Source organism: Coptis chinensis, chromosome 3 (assembly GCF_015680905.1).
Source record: "Coptis chinensis isolate HL-2020 chromosome 3, ASM1568090v1, whole genome shotgun sequence".
NCBI lineage: Eukaryota > Viridiplantae > Streptophyta > Magnoliopsida > Ranunculales > Ranunculaceae > Coptis > Coptis chinensis.
Genome location: NC_141458.1, coordinates 22,312,728 through 22,326,238, shown reverse-complemented (window position 1 = coordinate 22,326,238; position 13,511 = coordinate 22,312,728). Strand labels below are relative to the sequence as shown.

Below are 13,511 nucleotides of genomic sequence, written 5' to 3'. Positions count from 1 at the left end.
GAATGTTGTGTAGAGATGTTGTGTCTTGGAATACTATGATTAATGGATATGCATTGGTTGGGAGTATTAAGGAAGCAAAGAGGTTGTTTGATGAGATGCCTGAAAGAAATGTGGTTTATTGGAATTCTATGTTGGCAGGGTATGTTAAATGTGGTGATTATGTATTAATCATGTTGATATGCATGGAGCTGGATGCAGGTGGTCACAAAACAGGCTTCGGTACACAGATGCAAGGCTATTATTGACATGAATGAGAAGGAGCGTCCAGTCTACCTAGCTGTCATGAATGATGAAACCTTGCATGAACATGTGGAAATGGTTGGCAGACACTTACTCGGTTCCGAGAATGTCAAGTTGTGTAACAAGGTGTTGGCAAGTGAAGACTTTGCTTTCTATCAAGAAGTGATTCCTGGTGTAATGTTTAGTATTGGAATCATAAATGAGGAGTTGGGTTCAGTTCACTCGCCACACTCCCCTTATTTTTTCCTTGATGAAGATGCCCTTCCCATCGGGGCTGCTATCCACACTGCGCTTGCAGAGATTTCTGATTTTCATGTGGAAATTTAAATTTACATAGTAGTTTGACATATGAAAATTTAATTTTACATTGTAGTTTGATATATGAAAATTTGAATTTACATAGTAGTTTGATATAAGAAAATTAGAATTTACATATGAAAATTTAAATTTACATAATAGATTTGTGAAACAAAACATGTCTGACGAAAAAACATTTGTACTATGCAAACTTAAATTTACATAGTCACTAGAGCTGTGAAAACTTAAATTTACATAGTAACTTGATCTATGAAAATTTAAATTTATTTAGAAGAGTGTGTTTACATGCAAGTATGCAACACAAATAAGAAACTATGCATGATAAATTGTTTTCACATAACATTTCTTTGAAATTGACCAATCTAATATCTGACAAACGAACTCATGTAATTTTATACAACTTTGTTAAAATGTATTTTCACCTGAGAACTTATCTATGTAAATTTAAATTTACACAATAATTTGATCTATGAAAAGTTAAATTTTCATAGAGAAAACAGATCATAACCTATGCAAAATTATTTTTACACAATATATTTTTGAAACAAAACAAACCCAACTGTTTTACCAACTGAAAAGATAAAACAGGTTCCCATTACATCATTTACCAACAACACATTAAGCCAAATCAGCCTTTTTACATCCAGAATTCTAACAATTGTAGTCATTACATCAAAGATCTAATAACAAATCCACCAAGAACTGATTAAACAAAAATCAACTCATCATTTCTTGCATTCTTCTTTTAGATCCCATATTCATTGTTGAGATATGGTCCTTAGCTCTAAGCCTTTTCTTAAAATCTGCTACAACCCCAAGCGTAGGTAATGCAGAAGCTCTAAAGGTCTTGTACGACTTATTCTCGTTTTCCTTCTGTTACAATGAGAGAAAACCAATTAATAACAAAGACTATCTATGCAAAGTTTAAAATAACATAAATAAATTAATACGCATATTTAAAAGTGCAGAGTAAAACTACTATGCACATTTAAGAATGCATAGTAAAACTACTATACAAATTTAAGAATACAGAGTAAAACTATCACCACATATTACACAAACATGAAAAAACAGAGTAAAAACACTACGCAAATTTAAGAATATAGAGAAAAAACTACTACGAAAATATAAAAATGCATAGTAAAACTACTACATACACAAACATAAAAAATCATAATAAACCCAAACTTGAAATTGCAAAACTATGAAAACTATAAAATACAGAGTGAAATCACTAAACAAATGTAAATTCGTATTTACAAACTAACTCACATATGAAAATTCATTTTTTCATACAAATTTCTAAAAATAGGATTAAAAGTTGAAGATTCTCACCAGATTTGGTTTGTTTGCCGTAGTTTTTGGAGCAACCATCTTCTTAATTTAATCTTCATCTCTTCTAGAACTTGAAAGTTTGATTTTTTGTTTGCAAAATTATTGTTTTCCCAAAGAAATCGGAGATTTTCCAATGGGTTATGGTTTAGATATGCTTTTTAAATAACCAAACTTCTTGTTTTGATTTTGGTAGTGTTTTATGACAAAGAAATTGATATTTCACATCTGAATAGCGAGATGTTTCTACACTAATTCAAAAATGAGAAATTTTTGGAACTGAAATAGAGAACAGAAGAAGGTGGACTGGTGTAGATGACGGGGGTATTCAGGTCATTATTAGTTTTATTTTCTTATTTCGAAAAACAGGGAGGTTTTGTGGATTAGTCCGCAAGCGAGGGTTTTTTAAGTAACTGAATCAAGTTGAGGGAGATTTATCCCAAAACCTGCATTTTTTAATATAAATCCGATATTTCCAATATGTTTTCGATATTTTTGATATTATATTTCTGATATTTCTGATATTTTAAATGGTTTGGACTGGTCACTAAAAAAATGGATATATCCGATATATCCGATATATATCGGTTTTTGGATACACCAATATATATGAACCGATATCGAAATTTTGGGCCTTGTTATTAATCATATTGAAGACCATTTTGAGTGAGGAATAATTATACTCTTCAAACCCACTGTACCCTGCCTCGCAAGTCAGCTGTCGTCTTTTGCAACTTTACAGCTTGGCACAGCGGAATAATTGGCAATGAGGATACACTTGTAAGGAGAGGAGTATCACAGTTGGTCAGCTAACTGTTTCCAACGCAGAATAGCCTCCTTTTTTAAAACGGATATGCACATTAGTTTTTCTGAAACATGCCTGCCTGGCCCATATGCAACAAAACCCTAGACTGAGTACAAAAGTTCATCAGTCATTACCTAGGCTGAGGATGAGAATATTATTGGTCACTTTGTCATCTCTCATCTTTTTACTCTTACAGAGGGAGGTGGAATCTTTGCCATGGGAAATGTGGTGCAGCCTAAAGTAAATACAACTCCAGTGACCCCTGCTACTACTGATCCACTACCTACACCTAATCCTGATTCAACAGCATCCTTCTTCACCCTCTTTCAAGCCCGTGTTAATTGCTTTCTTTTCAGATGCAATTTTGAAGTTCCCCTCCTTGGTGTCCAATTCCTTTTTCTGCTTAGAAATTGCCTCCAGTTCTTTCAGCCTGGCCTAGATTCTCCCCACTTCCGTCTTATTCCGCTTGCTCTCTGCCACCTCCATTTCTCTCCTCAGGTGTGCTTTTTCAGCTGCAATGTTTAATGGCCTCGACGACGCGGATTTCTTCTCGTGAAACATTATTTTCATAGTTTCCGATGAGTAAACATAACTGATTGCCTTCTGTATTCATACGCCGTCTTTCTTCATTGCCCGCACTCACTTGTCAAACTCTGATTGAAGTGTGGGGATTCAGATATCAGGGCTATTTGCCAACTGGATTCCGATCTCCCCCAGGTCGCTCTCAAGTACTTGTGTGTTACTGGTGTGATAGTTTTCGATCCTTAGCATCAGTATTCGAAAGAAATGGGGACACTTGAAGGCGGTTAAATGGTTCACATTGCTCTCATCTTGTACTTCATGCTAGAAAGGTGGAATTGGCAGCAACTAAGGTAGAGTACTGGCCATGGCAGCATACAAATTGTGCGGCATCATGTAGTTCATGACCGGAGAATGAATCCTCACAGTTAAATTTGAAAGATATCATTTGCATAGGGAAGGCCTTGTGGTAGATGAAAGGAATTATAATGGGTAGTCAAAAACTTGAAGTGCAAACTGACTCCTTACAAACTGTTAGAATTCTGAATGCCTATCTAGCTGAGTACATTAGGAGTCTATCTAACTTCTTTGAGGCTAGTATGTTTAAGCGTGCATATAGTGAAGGCAACAGATGGTCTAGCGGCAATATGTGCTAACAATGACAAACTTTGGTATTTTGCATATCTCCATGAAAGGGTGCATATATACTTGTAAGGGATGATGCTACTGACACTATGCTGATCAAGTAACTTGAAGCCATAAAACCTGTAAAGGGCAGATAGATTATAATAATAGATTAGTTTTAGATTTTGTGACTTGCATTGAAATAAAGCCACTGAAGTGATTATTTCTAATTTTTGTCTGTCTTGTAGATTTCCTTTGTATTTTTTGTGAACTGATACTAGGATTTTGTAGATATTGGTTTCTAGGCAACTGGATGTCGCAATTGCTACGGGGGAATTATAGAAACTTGCCCTATGCCACCATTTGATAACCACTATAGTAGATCCCTATGCCAAAACTTGCCCTGAGTAATTTTGTTTTTTAGTGTGTTAATTATTAGCTTTAATTTTAATCGTCTTAAATTGATTGTCCATCCCTTATATGCCTGATGTGTATGTAGCTCTACCACTTAAACTAAATCATCCTTTTTTACTTGGTTCTTTGCAGCTCAAGTTTGGACTTCGGTGAATGAAAGACAGAGTCCATGATAGTCACAGGTGAACAATCCTAAGATTCTTTTAAAGAATGGCATTGTTGAAATTAGTGTCATGTTCTTTATAATGTCAGATAATTTATCGGAAACTATAGTATTTCAGATTTGTACCGCTCATTTCCAATATTTTTTTTTCCAAATTTATTTATCTATTTAATTTTTTGTATTCTTGGTGGTTTGTATAATCACCCCTCATTGAGCTGAGCCTTAATTCTAGTGTATTACATTGTTACTGCTGATTCAATTTGCTGTCTGTTTTCTTGTCCTGTTACTCATATGTTATTTACTGTAGTGTCAGTCAAAGGTACTTTTTCTTCAGCATGATATACTCCATTAATAGTGACTATTGCGGCTAATTTGCCAGTCATAGTTGTTGTTTGTTGTCTTATTTATCATAATCCCTGAAATCCCCTCCTACTTGGTTCAAACTTGTGATATTGGCTTGGGTTATGTTGAAACCTTGTTACCCACAACTTGTGAGCTTCATGAAAAGCTTACATTTCATATATGACCCACATTTCCCCAATAAAGGCTAATTAAGAGTCTTCCTTGGATTCAATAAAGCTACCATGCGCTTATTAGAAGTTCATAGCCTTTGGCATATTTTATGGCATGTTGCTTGTCTCTCTTCTTGTGGAAAATCCTTGAGAGGTTCATGTCTGACTAATTGATTAGGTGTTGCATAATACTTTCAAACTTGTCAGAGTTTGGATGATTATATTACTGATTTGGATTTTAGTGGGATATTCATGTTGTTAGTTTTTGACACCTAATTATTTATAATATGCAGTTCTGGAATGGTCAATTTAAAGGAACTATGCTTGATCTCTGGGAAGGCTGCTTGGATGGCATACCTGGTAATGATCGCTATTATGCTGATTTTATACTTTCATAAAAAACAAAAGCTCAAATATTCATATGCACATAGAGCTGCCTGTCTTCAAAAATGATTTAGATGCCATGCTCTTAACTGAAGAGTTAACTACATTGTTTATGTAACCACACTAATATTATATAGTTGTTAATGGTGAATAAGGTTGGTGATAAAAGAGAGAAAAAGAGGATACGGCCTTACTTGGTTTCAGCCTTTTATCTTTACATAATAGAAATTTCCTTAAAAATTCGGGTCTTCTCGGGAGATGTCCCTTAGAACTCTATCAACCACGTACAGGGGAAGTTGACCAACCTGTAATAGAACCAGTGTTACAGTCATTCACATTTTTGCCTCCAAGAACCTTTTTTCAGCGTTGATTTATAAAATGCTTCCTGGCGTCCCTTTGCTCACAGAGGATCCAGAAGTATTTCAAATCCGTGTGAGAAATAAACTGGAAAGTGATGGTATTTAAGAATACACTTGAAGGATATCAAAAGGACACAGGTGTTGTTCTAGAGTTATACCAAGCTTCACACATTGCACTCCCAGATGAGCTATTTTTGGAAAAGCTGAAATCTTGGTCCCATCAATATCTAGAACAGGAATTGTCTTACGGCTCAATGCATGCTCATAGGTTGCGTGAGAGCATTAGCAAAGAGGTAATTGGTTTTAGATTACAAACATGTTGGGGATCTGATCGTTATTCACTTTTCTTTTGCAAATACTTTTTTTTATGGGCCTATTAGTGTTGACAACACACATTTCCTAGAATTGGCTGTGGAAGACTTCAATCTCTGTCAATCAATACAGCACAAAGAACTCAAACAGCTTGAAAGGTATGTAAGGTTATGGTCTCGAGAAGAAAGTCTTTTTATTGCTTGGGTAACCATGCATGTTTAACACCTTTCTTTTTGTATTTGTAAATGCCTGCTAAATCTTGGACTGATTTGTTGTAAACTTCCAAAGTTTCTGAAGAAAACAAAAATCATTTTTGAGACAGATGTTTTTGAGTGCATTTTGTCCAGTCATGTAGATAGTATAATTCTTTGAGTCGTGTAGATAGATCTATTTTATTTTGTTTTTTAGGATGATCACTTTTTGATATAGTTCAGTGGTGTTATCGTTAAAACACCATGTTCCTGCATGATTAGTTTCTCGCCCACCACTCTCCATATGGCTTTCAGTCTCCATGTTATTCTCAATACTGAATTTGCATCCTTAATCTCCTGCAAAATGTATAAATAGGATATTAACAGGGCAGAAATGGCAATGGTTTGCCTCCCTCAATCTCTAAGATTTGATTCTGAACTGCTACTATTCCTGTTAGAATATGATTTCAGAAGAGCTCAATAGGTTAACGTTCCTACTAACTGAATTATTCTCAAGGCCAGATTATCGTTGGTGGCTTGAAGTGCAAACTTACTCCTTACAAATTGCTAGAATTCTGAATGCCTAGCTGAGCACATTAGGAGTCTATCTAAGTTTTTTTCTGTCATCTAATGGGAATCAATGGTTGTAATATAGCATGCTCTCTGTTGAGCAGGATGACCAATGGCATCCCTCCCAATGCCTTAAGTTATTCCATCTTGATTCAGGGGCTCTGTAGAGGCAAAAATTTGGTGGACGCTGCTGACTTTTGTGTTTAGATGTTGAAGGCTGGTCATTTCCCCAATGCCTCCACATTTACCACTTTGATTGATGGTTTTTGCAAGGACAAAGGGGTCCAAAAAGCAGAGAGCACTGTTAGGAGGTTGAGAGAGAAAGGGTTTTTTGTCAATGACAAATCCATTAGAGAGCAGTCATTTAAGATATGATGCTTAGTTTTTCAAGAACTTGCAAAGCAAAAAGTTATGTAAGATACAACATTCAGACATATACATGCAGTTAAACGGCTAAATGCATATGAGAATTCAACTAAGAAAAGATAATTTCTTCATATTTAAAACAAAGTAACTAATATTCAAAATAATAAGTTTTCAATCGGATTGCAGTTCTACTCGATTGAGTTTTTTTCTAGGTGAGAGTTTGTGCAATATCATTAGCTTTTGCGATAATTGGAGTCTTTTATAATGTTGACTATTTCCGCATATTTTGTACCAGCTTTCTTCAAATTGATGTTCTGTTTCTCCAAATCAATTAATTGTTGCTGAACGCCAATGTGGTGAACTTGAAGAGATTGTAGTAGTACACTTAGATAATGATTTTTCTCTTCAAGATTGTTTATCTGGATTGTTGCTTCTTCAACTTGACTACGTCTCATTAATAATTCTTTGAAATTGAAGTCTCTGATTTCGAATTCATTGATATGATGCAAATAATCAAGTGCTTCTTCAGCTGCTGCATTTTCTGATTTCAACTGTGTTACTTCAGGAGTTCCTGTGAAAGTTTCAATCATTTCTTCATTTGTGCCTAAAACTTGTACTTGTATAGTCACATTTGAAGTAAATTTGTCTCCATCTAAAATGGTGTTGTATATAGGTTCTTCATAAATACCAAGTGATAGTAGTACGGTATTTAGTATGGTTATTCTTGAAGCTTGAATAACTCTGGTGTAATCCATTTCTCTGCAATAAATAATTTTATCAAGATTAGGAATACGTTTTAGTTTAGAATGTTTAGAGTAGAAACAACGTCATCTAAGTGTGCAAGGAGGCGACTTTTTTAAATGATTAGGGATTTGATGTTGTTGTTTGAAAATTAGGTGGTTGAGGTGAGTGTTGAAAATAGACAAAAGATTTTATAAATTAAATGTCAATGGAGGAGCCATTGACGCGTATAATAAGCTTTTCTCATGGTTGCTAATAAAAGATATCATAAAAGAAACGACTAAAGTAAAGTAATAGCTCTATGAAAAATCATACATCTGTGTCTCAGTGTGGGCGAGTCATTTGAATTTGAATTTCCAAAATCAAGAGTCCTATAATTGGCTTTCAGTGGTACAAAGCTTTCTACAATTGTTCATATCATCTACTTGGCGAGAAGCTAATTTTTCAGCTGACCAAGCTGCTAAGAAAGCTACTACCCTAGACCATTTGGAACTGTGCACGTATGAAGGGAGGTCACCCTGGCTATATAAATGGGAGCCCCCCTTTTTAACCTACTATAGCTTCGTCTAATAAGCTTGTACTCTTAGGGGCGGTGCACATGAATACATGATTGGTATGTATGTAGGAGGCCTACCTAGTAAGGTTGCATACAATGATGTAACATTCTCCTTAATTTACATGTCCCTAGCTTTTCTTACTGTTCTTTTCTCTTTTTCCTTTAAATCTTAGTAACTCCTTTACATATATTTATATACACATATATTATCTGTTTATATTATTGGCATTATAGAACTTTCATTCTTTGTAGATGGTAGAACTACGTGCTGAAAGCCAACAATCTGAATCAGCTGAAACAATTGGGCGCTCTAAAGGAGCTTCACTGCCCTCGTCACACACCAGCAGATATGTGGTATTGCGCTCTAGTTCTCTAATGCTCTTTTACGCACTGAAAGTGCTCCAGTCAGCATACTAAGAGCCAATCTTGGTTCAATTACAATTGTCTTTGTGAAAGCTACCATTACTCCGTTATCTTTCTTTTGGGAGTAGCCTTTTTTAGCATCTTGTTAATGGGGTAATCTTTTCCGATTTGGGTCTAAGTGAACTGTATACTGTTCAAGAAATAAAAATGAATCAATGTTCATTGCATTCCGTTGTTTTCTCTATTTCTATATATTCCTTGATTTGATTTTTCGTTATATTGTCGTCAAAGGAACTTAGACTCAAGAAAGTGAGAAGTGGAGTAGTCTCAAGCATGAAGATACAACTAAGCTAGGTCGTTTGAAGTTGCTTCACGCAGTTCCCAAGTGCTTCCTGTGAGGTATGTGTAATGGCAAACTTATTTGGTTTTTCTACATGTCAAAGCCTGATAAACTACGCTTTTCTTCTAGCGAGTTATCTTATAGTTTGGTTACTTATTTGAAGTTGAACCAAGAAAGTGAGAAGGGGAGTAGGCTCCAGCATGAAGATAGAGCTAAGCTAGTTCATTTGAAGGGGCCTTCAAGAAGATCTCAAGAGCTTCAAGCTAGGTATGTGTATATTCCTATCTTCCAGCGAGTTATTTTATAGTTTGCTTAATTGTTTGGTTCATTTAGGCATCTATGAATTGGTCTCTTGGTACATTTTCTATAGTTAGCATCTTTATAGAGATTAAGTATGTGAAGGTGACCTTGTTTATTTCCTTAGCAAGATGATAGAAATAAAGTCGAGAACTTACGAAATAATTATTATAAAAAAAAAAAGTTTACTTAAAAGACATTAAAAATTAATTAACTTAAATTACAATAAGGTTGCTATTAAAAAATAAATGACTTTTAGAAAGTTATTTAGTAGTAGATTACTTACCTACCCAAGGTTTTCATCCCAAATAAAAAAGTTACATAGAAGTTACATAAACAAAAGTTGAAGAAACAAAAGAGGAATATGTTACTTTATAAATTTTGTAAATAAGAGGAATATGTTGTACCTGTATGATTGCTTGACTTGAATTATAGAATAGCCTGCAATATACAAAAGAAGAAGTTAGAAAATGTCAAAATATTTTGATCGTAGGATTTATATTTATAGTACTTGTTTTTTGTAATAATACCTTTGTTAATTTGAGGAGAGAGATGAGTGGAGTATGGTTTTTGTTTGTGATTTATAGTTGTTTTTCTGGATAAACATCCGTAGGTATTGAGATAGTTATAGTAGTAATAGAGTTCTAAGACTTCTCAGACTGTAAGTGTTGTGTTAGTTTTAGACTTTTAATTGTATAAGATTTCTAATTGTCTAAGAACTGAGTTAGCTTTAGACTTTTAATTGTTTAAGACTTCTTAAAATTTTCCTTGGACAATGTTGCGAAATTATAAGCCAACGACCCAACTGAGGAAGGCTAACGTATCCTCTTCAATTACGATGATAAAATTTAGGACATCTTTCAAAGCATTTAATGCATTATTTTTAGCAAAGTATTTGAGTAAGATAAGAGGAATAGGACAACTTTCAAAGCTAGAGATGGACAAATGTGAAATACGAATGCCTTGGTTCTTCTTACAGAGTAAGCAATTTTTGACTCAGCTGTGAGGGAATGGTCTGCTGGTGGGACGAATAAGGGTTTCAGAATGGTTTGCTGGTCTAGGCGTTGGGATTGTTTAGGGTTACTGAAACAACTGCATCCCAGTGCCGGACAGTCTATTAGAGAATCCATATCTAGGATCAGATCTAGACACACTGGAAGATGACACATCAAAGGGATTGTACCGATAATAACGCATCCCCGCGTCAGAAATCCTCGGTCTCTGTTGTTCTCCATTTTCATCGTGTGTATGGGCATTTTGGTGTCTACCAAGCGCCTGTGAACTGGAGAATCTGTTAGGACAGAATCTGCAGGAGGGAGTTCTAGGTAACCCCTGCTGGGCTTTGGCTGGCAAAGCCAAAACTACAGTACGTGTGACTCTCCAAGGACCAGCTGGTGGTAAATGAGAAGCATCTGTGCTTTGTGCCTCCATTGAATAGTTGAGCAAGACCTTGTTTTTAGTTGAAAACTGAAATAAATTGGTGTTTAGAACAATGTGAAGTTGACTATTTATCAGTGGATCATTAAAGACAAAATCTTCCGCTTATGGAAATGTATCTTATTACATGTAGTAATATGAGCCTTTTTAGTTCGAGCATTATTTCCGTAAGGCAAAATTAACTAATTGCCAACTAATACTATTCCATTGCTTTTTTGGATACTCTTATATGACCGTTGGTTTGCAGAAACGTGTAAGTTGGATTACCGGGAATTTTGACTAATGAAATCAACAATTCTAAATAGTTCTTATATAGAAGATTATCATGTTCATGGCCATAAATTATACTTACCTACTATGATATATCCCGGGGCTGAGAATAGAAGGTTTAAGTCTTACTTTAACATATCCGTTGCAAGTTGTGTTATTGCATTTTCTTTTGAGCTGTATGGGATGAAGTTCACATTACCAGCCAAAGTATGAGAAGGCTATGATTTTTAGTATTCAGTCCAATACACAAACTTTAAACTTTAAAGGTTTCCATGCAATAAAATGCTCTCTAGTGTTCTAATGTACATCATGTTGCATTATCCATTCCTCTTGAGCGCGGCTCACATGCTTGAAGCACTTAACAGGAAGTTCTATGGGATGATACTCAGTATCCTCTAGTTACCTGAAGTCTTTTTATGAGGATAATATATAAAGTAAATGCAAGGCTTATTAACTTTAATTGCTTGCTAGGTGACTTTGATGTAACTTTTGGCGTTTGTTGACTTCAGACATTTTAGTTTTTTTTATTTTTCCTTTTCTTTTGTATTTGTTTTTTTTTTCAGTCGGGGTCGGGAGAGGATCATGACTATGAATCAAAATTATCTTCATGGGACAGTTCCATGTGTCATTAGTTGTTACTGCACTTGCAATTTTGCAAACTATGAGAGCTCCATTGAAATTCTCTTAGTAGCAGATTAAATTATTCTACTTCTTCAGAAGAAAATCAAAGCGTCTAGGCTAAAATAATCCATTATTATTATTATAGTCATCATGATTATGATTATGATTATGATTATAACTATTAATAGCATTATTATTGCTATTAGCGTTATTTTTTGATAATAATCCCTATTTTCACCTTTTGTAGTTTGAATCACCTTAAGTATTTCCGAGTCTACAATCTCTCTCTCTCTCTCATCTGCATGTTCACCGGTTTTCCTTAACAACAAAGAAATGTCTCCCTATTTCGTGTTGCTTTACCAATGAATTTGTGTACTGCTCATTGATAAATCTTCTTGATTTGTCTGAGAGGTTCCTTTTTGTCATTTGAATAGGCTGTCTTGTGTTCCATTCCACCAATGGGCTATTTGCTGGTTAGACTTCCCTCGAGTTTTCTAGACTGACACAGATGTCAGATGTGCTATATTTTCATTGCTTTGCTTTGATGGAAAAAAAGAAAAGAAAAGAAAAGAAATATTTTGCACAGCATCGAGTTTGTAGTTGGAGAGCAGAAAAGGTATGAATTGATGGAAACCGGGAAATAGATTTGAGGTAAAATTTAACATTAGAAACATCCTTTTCGAAGATGAGGCTCCTTGTTAGATATTATACTTCAATGGTTTAGCCTACTCTATGCTTATGGTCCTATGGCAGCGCTTGTGATCTTGTTCAGGGTGATAAGGTTTGATGGTTTCATATTCATTTGGTGGGGATAATTGTTTAGTGGTAGTATAGCGAATCTGTTTTAGTGTTATTAGTTAGTGTGGTTGTAAGTGCGACCTTATTTTCTCTATTAGCAATGAGTTCTGATTGTGCCATTGTAAAAAAGGGAACAAAAATCTAAAGCTTGAGAATACAATATGTGAAAAAGGCAATAGAATAAAAAAGACGGGGGTTTAAACAATGATTAGGTAAAGTAGGTCGACATGACTTGAATGATTGCTTATGAAAGGGTGCATTAGTTTATTCATTGATGCTACTTAGAGTTAATATTGTGTTTTTGTTTTCTTTTAATCCATAATAGTTACTAAATTGATATTGTCCCACAAATATTACAATAATTCTTGGGAAGTTAGCTAGAAGCTAACAACCTAAGACCAAGTATCCCAGTCCCAACTCCCCAGGTACCAAATCAGAACCAAAAAAGAAGAAAAAAATGCAACAGCAGCACAGGACTAAGGGCGAAATACAACAAATAAGGCACAAAAGGCAAAAGAAAATAAACAATCACATCCCATAGAGAGCCACCAAGCTAACACAATCAACTTTCCAGCGCACCACCCTTCACCCCTCCCTTTCCTCCCAATTACTATCACTGCCTAATACTTCGGATACTTGGTTTCTAAGCTTTCTATCTTCTTTCTTTAGCAGTTTATCCTTCCTGACCTCCTCCCGTTTTGCTTCCAACCGCTCAACTACGGTCCTATTTTCCTCATGCAGATTATATATATATCTCGCATATATGATTTAAGTATCTTAGTACGTTTAGATTATTAAAGTTATGAACATATTGTTAAGGTTATGATTTTTAGTTAATTATATTTGGCGTATAAGATACTTAAATCAGAAATACTATGCATTATTTGAATCTTCCAGGTAAGGTGTTATGCTTTAGAAGCAGGGTGGATGTGATGCATGTACTCATGTTGTTAAAAGGTTTTGCAGAGTTTGGTTAGAT

The 13,511-nt window shown here is 34.9% G+C and overlaps 1 protein-coding gene and 1 long non-coding RNA gene across 36 annotated transcripts in view; one reads left to right on the top strand and one right to left on the bottom strand.

Annotated features, from left to right (window-relative positions):
• Nucleotides 1–1,153: 1,153 nt before the first annotated feature.
• On the bottom strand, nt 1,154–2,333 carry LOC147508632 (uncharacterized). Its single transcript, XR_015216392.1, has 2 exons — nt 1,894–2,333; nt 1,154–1,431 (listed from the first exon to the last, which is right to left on the bottom strand). It is a non-coding gene; the product is annotated as an uncharacterized LOC147508632 (long non-coding RNA).
• Nucleotides 2,334–2,608: 275 nt separating this feature from the next.
• LOC147508631 (nucleolin 2-like) overlaps nt 2,609–13,511 on the top strand; it is a 29,154-nt gene continuing 18,251 nt past the window's right edge. For 5 of the 35 annotated variants that reach the window (XR_015218108.1, XR_015218119.1, XR_015218120.1 and 2 more), the window contains exons 1-8: nt 2,612–3,567; nt 4,385–4,434; nt 5,221–5,287; nt 5,718–5,963; nt 6,074–6,140; nt 8,659–8,760; nt 9,061–9,168; nt 9,273–9,376. The gene's annotated coding sequence lies outside the window, so the exon portion shown is untranslated. Of the gene's footprint in view, nt 3,568–4,384; nt 4,435–5,220; nt 5,288–5,717; nt 5,964–6,050; nt 6,141–8,658; nt 8,761–9,060; nt 9,169–9,272; nt 9,377–12,168; nt 12,351–13,511 lie in introns of all 35 variants that reach the window. The other 30 variants (XR_015218117.1, XR_015218116.1, XM_086601051.1 and 27 more) reach the window with 16 other exon arrangements.